This window comes from Lactuca saligna, chromosome 5 (assembly GCF_052625555.1).
Source record: "Lactuca saligna cultivar CGN05327 chromosome 5, ASM5262555v1, whole genome shotgun sequence".
NCBI lineage: Eukaryota > Viridiplantae > Streptophyta > Magnoliopsida > Asterales > Asteraceae > Lactuca > Lactuca saligna.
Genome location: NC_136421.1, coordinates 86319953 through 86327156, shown reverse-complemented (window position 1 = coordinate 86327156; position 7204 = coordinate 86319953).

Below are 7204 nucleotides of genomic sequence, written 5' to 3'. Positions count from 1 at the left end.
ATTCCCGAGTCCCGAGATCCCGAAGATCCCGAGAAGTGCGATTCCCGAGCCGAAGCTCTGCCCGCGAGAAGTTCGATTTTTGTGGAGATCTTCCAGATCTGCTGTGGATTACTACTTCTGCAAGTCGTAGTGCTGTCCGATCATATTATGATCAAGTGAGTGTATACTACCTTTCATAAACGCAATAATAATACAAGTATGGTTTGAGTGTATTAAGTTTATTGTCGTTTATACGTGTGAATGCGTTGTTACTTCCTCCTAACGTATAACTATGAAGTATTTTATACGAGATACGTGTTATGTGTATATTTTGTTGTTATGTGTGTGAATGTATATTCACTTTCTTCTATCTTACAGATCTGATTATTTCTATATGAAATACGTGTTATGTGTGTGTGCCTCATCTGTTATATGGAAAATGTATTGATCAAGCATGCTATACACGTTTTGATAATATGTATAAAAATGTATGTTTTTATCTACTAATATGTTCGGTAGAACATGGGTAGATAGTTGGTGTGTAATAAACAGATGAGAGGCCTCGTTGTTGTTTTGATCCAGTCATCTAGCGGAATTTAGATGACGACCACAGACTTTTCTAGACAGTCCAGTGGAACGCTAGCAGGCTCATAACCTGTAGGTGTTAATGAACTTGGGTGTTCATTCGCTGTATTCCATCCCCCTCATGGTTGCCTTATTTGACTTATATTGCTGAGGAAACCCCGCAGCATGTGTTGTCACCCCGATGAAAATATTCTTAGATTAGGTCCCTTGTGTTTGTTATTTTAGGGACATAAAGTGAGAATAATGGGAATGGGTAACTGGGTTATTGTTGGTTGATAATAATTAATTTAATTATTTATTGTGGGTTGAAAACCCTATATGCTCACCAGGCTCCCAAGCCTGACCCACTCAGTTTTATTTGTATTACAGGAAGTGGCGAAAGGGCGTAAGATGGATGAACCATCAAGTTGTTTTGTTTACAAGTTTGTATATGTAAATATTTGTTGAATGACTTGTAATGTTATCGTTTATGCTTGTTGGTCTATATCGGAACATGACACCCCGAGTTTTGATTATATAATGAAAAATACATTTCTTTTATGAAATTCTTTGGTAAACATTGTTTTATCATGTTTTGTTTTTGGGAACAAATTCCGCAACTTTTTCAAATCAAAAGGATTTACTCTGAATTTATTTTAAAAGCATAAATGAAAATCGGTCTTTTCTGGCCGAGATTTTGGGGATGTCACAGTTGGTATCAGAGCATTAGTTTAAGCGAACTAGGAATTTTTAGGATTTCTAGACTTAAACTTAGAATGCTAAGTGAAATTTTGAGATGTGTTTCTGTTACATTTTAGACACGAGCACTAGTTTATTTTAGGAAAGTTGCCTAAAATGCTTTATGTGCTAAATGTTATATGTTGCCATATATGATATTATTTGTTCGGATCTATGGTCTGTTGCCGACCGGATCTAGAAACTTTATGTGTGTAGGATTCTAAGCGTACGTCTACGATATCAGAACTAGCATGTAAACGTTTCGGAGTGATAAGGATGATTTGAATATCTATCGTGAATAAGGATCTAATTTCACCTTATTCGGTGTGTAGATCAAAAATGGTGAGAACAAGAAGTGGAGTTGGAAATGCTGATGAAAACAGGAATCAACCACCAGTGATTGAGCAAAGACCTGTCATAGCAGCAGCACCTGAGCCGATAACAATGGCCGGTGTACAATTGATGATTCTGACGATGTTGGATCGTCAAATGGATGAAACTAGATGGTTGCTTCAATAGAATCGTGAAGAACTGTCAATTCGTGTGGAAGAGCCTGAATTAAATGAAGGGCACTCGAAAGGTGGAAACTTTAGTGGGTCTGTTGGTCAAGCCAACCCACCGATAGTTAGACAAGACAACCGTGATGGAAGGAATGATGGAATGGGATGCAAGTACAAGGACTTTTTGACTTGCAAACCATCGACCTTCAATGGAAAGGAGAATCCGATTGGGGTTATGAATTGGATCTCCGAAATGGAGCTAGCCTTCATGACGTGTGGCTGCAGAGGTAAGTTGCAAACTATCTATGCCGTGCGTCAATTCCGAGGTGGAGCCGATCGTTGGTGGAACACTCTAGGGGAGACTTTGAGCCCTAACGAGCCACTGCAATTGTCATGGACAGAATTCTTGGTGCAGTTCAAACGCAAGTTCTGCTCAGCTCAAAATCTATTGGAGCTAGAGAACAAGTTTCTGACACTAACAAAAGGCAGCATGTCAGTTGATGAATACACCAATAACTTCACCGATAAGATGGAGTTTGCCTTGCGTATCGTTCCAGACGAGCTGACTAAGGTGGATCGGTATGCGACGGGACTCCCATGGGAGTACGAGGTGCCAGTACGTCAGGCACATGCTTTAGAGGCAGCTATCTGGGCTGCCAAGTCTGTTGAGAACATGATAAAGGGGAGAACCACCAACAAGGTTGAGGTTGGTGAGAAGAGGAAGTTTTAGGGAACATTTGGTTTCGGTAAGAAAAGTAAATTTTCGAAATCTGATTCGAAAAGGTTTGGTGGGGGAAAAGGAGGAGAAGCGAAGTGGTGTGAAAAGTGTAAGAAAAATCACTATGGGAAATGTAGCGAGAATGTGACCTGCTACAAGTGTGGAAAGGTTGGACATTTTGCCAATGAATGTCCGAGCAACAAAAGGATGTGTTTTGGTTGTAATGAAGAGGGGCATATTTTTAAAGACTGTCCGAAGAAGAAGGAGGCAGCTAAGCCGAACATTCCACCAAAGCCGAAGGCGAGAGCATTCCAGATGACAATGGAAGTTGCTAAGGATGAAGCTGATGTCGCTTCAGGTACCTTTCTCGTTAACAATTTGCCTGTCCAAATTTTATTTGATTCTGGAGCCAACTACTCCTTTATATCGCATGAATTTGGTAGATAACTAGCTTTGCCTGTTGATAGACTAGATAATGCTTTATTAGTCGAAGTTGCTAATGGCAAGTTTGTACCTGTTAGCCATCGTATGAAAAACATCTTAATCGACTTGAATGAGAATAAGTTCCGCGAGGAATTATTGCCTATCGAACTTAATGGTTTCGACATCGTGTTGGGAATGGATTGGCTCAGCGCCAATGATGCCGAAATTTTATGCAAGAAGAAGATAGTTAAAGTAAACCCGCCTGGAAAAGATTCGTTTATGGTGTATGGGGACAAACGCCGAGTGAATTCTGGAATCATTTCCCTAATGAAATCCAGAAAGTGTTTGACCAAGGGATGTACATCATATTTAGCATTCGTGATTGATGCTAAGAAGGAGAAGAAGGTGATGCAGAGTATTCCTGTGGTGTGTGATTATCCGGAAGTATTTCCCGAAGATCTTCCTGGATTACCTTCTGATCGACAAGTGGAATTCCGTATTGACTTGTTACCAGGAACAACGCCAATTGCAAAAGCACCTTATCGATTAGCACCGACGGAGATGAAGGAGTTGATGATGCAACTTCAGGAGTTGTTGGACAGAGGTTTCATTAGACCTAGTTCATCACCATGGGGAGCTCCGGTGTTATTCGCGAAGAAGAAAGATGGAAGTATGAGAATGTGCATTGTTTACAGAGAGCTGAACAAGGCAACAATAAAGAATAGATATCCGTTGCCAAGGATTGATGACCTGTTTGATCAATTGCAAGGTTCGAGCTATTTCTCGAAGATCGATCTAAGGTCAGGATATCATCAGCTGAAAGTAAGAGAGCAGTATATAGAGACGACTGCATTCAGAACTAGATATGGACACTATGAGTTCTTGGTTATGTCGTTTGGACTAACTAATGCTCCGGCAGCATTCATGGATTTAATGAATCGGGTTTGTAATCCGTTCCTTGATAAATCCGTGATAGTGTTCATCGACGACATTCTGATTTACTCGAAAAGCCAGGAGGAGCATGGCAGACACTTGCGAGAAGTGTTAGAAGTTTTGAAGAAAGAGAAGCTTTATGCAAAGTTCTCCAAATGTGATTTTTGGATTCGTGAAGTCCAATTCTTAGGTCACGTGGTCAACCAAGAAGGGACAATGGTTGATCCAGCGAAGATTGAAGCTGTGATGAAGTGGGAACAACCGAAAAGTCCCATGGAGATTCGAAGCTTTTTAGGATTAGCCGGATATTACCGAAGGTTTATCCAAGGCTTTTCTTCGATTGCTACTCCGTTGACAACTTTGACCCACAAAGGAGCTACTTATGCTTGGAGTGAGAAGCATAAAGAAGCATTCGAGAAGCTAAAGAAGAAACTATGCGAGGCACCGATACTTTCTCTACCCGATGGAGTTGAAGACTTCGCTGTTTATAGCGATGCGTCTGGGGTTGGATTGGTTTGTGTTTTGACCCCAAGAGAAAAGGTGATAGCATATGCATCTCGACAACTGAAAGAGCATGAAAAGAACTACCCGACTCATGATTTGGAGTTGGCAGCGGTAGTTTTCACTCTGAAGATATGGAGGCATTACCTCTATGGCACTAAGTGCAAACTTTTCACTGATCATAAGAGTCTCCAATATCTCTTTAATCAGAAAGAATTGAATATGAGGCAACGACGCTGGCTAGAATTACTTAAAGACTACGACTGCGAGATACTTTACCACCCCGGTAAAGCTAATGTTGTTGCTGATGGTCTCAGTCGGGAAAGTCAATCTTGAAAGGAAAAGGCCAAGAGCATTGAGAATTGAAGTTTTCTCGACTATTTTGGAAAGTATAAAGAAAGCTCAGAGCGAAGCTTCTGAGAAGAATGACTGAAAGAAGGAACGTTTGGGTAAAACGTTGGTGTTCGGTGTAAACAGTCATGGACTGAAGGTGTTCCAAGATCAGATTTGGATACCTAAGACAGGAGGAGTCAGAGATCTTCTGGTGGAAGAAGCTCACAAGACCATGTACTCGATTCATCTGGGTAGCACTAAAATGTATAGGGACCTGAAACCCTACTACTGGTGGCCGACGATGAAGCTTGATGTTGCAAAGTATGTGGCCGAGTGTGTGACTTGTGTGAGAGTCAAGACACAACATCAGAAACCGTACGGAAGTTTAGAACCTTTACCTGTGCCTATGGGTAAGTGGGAAGACATTGCTATGGATTTTGTCACTAAACTACCCAGAACAAAGAATGGTCACGACATGATTTGGGTGGTCGTTGATCAATTCACTAAGAGTGCGCATTTAATAGCAGCCAGGGAGAAATGGTCTATGGAAAAGCTTGCGAATTCTTATGTGAAGGAAATTGTGAGACTTCACGGTGTTCCACTAACAATTGTGTCGGATCGTGATAGTCGTTTCACCTCAAGGTTTTGGAAATGTCTACAAGAGGAAATGGGTACCAAGTTATGTTTAAGTACAGCTTACCATCCGCAGACTGATGGTCAGAGTGAAAGAACGATACAAACACTTGAAGATGTGCTGAGAGCATGTACCTTGGAATTCCTAGGTAATTGGGATGAACATTTACCATTGGTAGAATTTTCCTATAACAATAGTTTTCACTCGAGCATTAAGATGGCACCTTACCAAGCTTTGTATGGAAAAAAGTGTCGTACGCCGTCTTGTTGGCTTGAGGCTGGGGAAAAGCAGTTTATGGGACCGGAGATGGTTCCTCAAACTGCTGAAAAGTTGAAAATAATTAGGGAAAGAATGTTAGCAGCTCAGGATCGTCAAAAGAGCTATGCTGACAAAAAGCGAAGACCAATGACTTTTGAAGTTGGGGATTCGGTTTTGCTTAAAGTCTCGCCGTGGAAGGGACTTATAAGATTTGGTAAAAGGGGAAAGTTGATTCCAAGGTTTATTGGACCGTTTAAAGTTCTTCAGAGGATTGGGAACCAAGCTTACAAGCTCGAACTACCAGAAGAATTGAATGAAATTCATAACACTTTTCATGTGTGTTATTTACGGAAGTTCACGGGGGAAGTTCCCGACATGATTCCACTTTCGGAGTTGAGAATCGATGAGAACAAAAGGTTGATTGAAGAACCAGAGGCAATTGTTGACCGAAAGACTAAAAAGTTGTGATGCAAGATGGTCGAGTTAGTGCTTGTCCGATGGAAACACACAAATGGGCCGAATCTCACCTGGGAGACGGAGAGTGACATGTTGAGTCGCTATCCGCATTTGTTTGTTGATGTGTGATTCCGGGGACAAAATCATTCTAAGGTGGAGAGAATTGTAACGCCTGTGTTTCTGGGCTTGCCATTTTTAGCAATGTAATGGTCTAGGTTAACCTTTGTAACCCGTTTTGAAATAATAAGATTGTATTATTTGAGTATTATGTGTTTTGTGCTTAATTGCTTAATTATGTGGTTTGATTAATTAAGAATAAAAATAAGCATCAAAATTTAAGTATAAAATAAACTTGATATTTTTAGATAATGTTGTAGTAGTTGAAACAAGGTTTCCGAAGATATAAAGAATGCCGAAATCCGAGTTATAACGAGGAAGTTATGACATGTCGAAGTTTCGCGACAGAACCGGCACCGCTGATTAACATAAAAAGTGAAATTTATGTTAGAGCGATATTTAGCCTTAGTGATCTAAACGAGAATCGAAGATCTCGTTTTTAGTATCAAAGCGATAAAAAGTTAGGTGAGAACGGACGTCAAACGAAGAAGTTATGAATTTATAACGAAATTTTCTGTCCCGGCCTATTAAAAATAAATAATAAAAATAAAGTCAAAATTAGTCGGCGGAGTCTAAATGAAAGTTGTAGAGCGTAGTCTCACCTTTCAGTGGATATAAAGAACGTCGAAAACGGAGTTCGTATGAAGAAGATATGAATTTCCGAAGTTTGATAAATAATTTGTATTTATTTTTAAATCAAAAATCCGGCATTATCTGAAGGGGGAGTCAGCAGTCCGATCCGAGGTACGCGCCACGTACTCGAGTACACCCCGCGTATAGCCAGAGTGTCGACACTTCGGATGACGCATGCAGTGACGCATTTCGGTGCCTGTACGCCCCGCGTAATTCGGGCTTCCAGCCTCCTAAAAATAGGATGCGAGGGATCCGGGTTTAATTGCTAATTTCCTCTCGTTTTTGTGCTGAAGCTCTTTGTTTTTACCCCCGAAGCCATCCCGAAGCCCCTGTAATATTCCCGAGTTCCGAAGCGAGTCCCGAGATCCCGAAGATCCCGAGAAGTGCGATTCCTGAGCCGAAGCTCTGCCCGCGAGA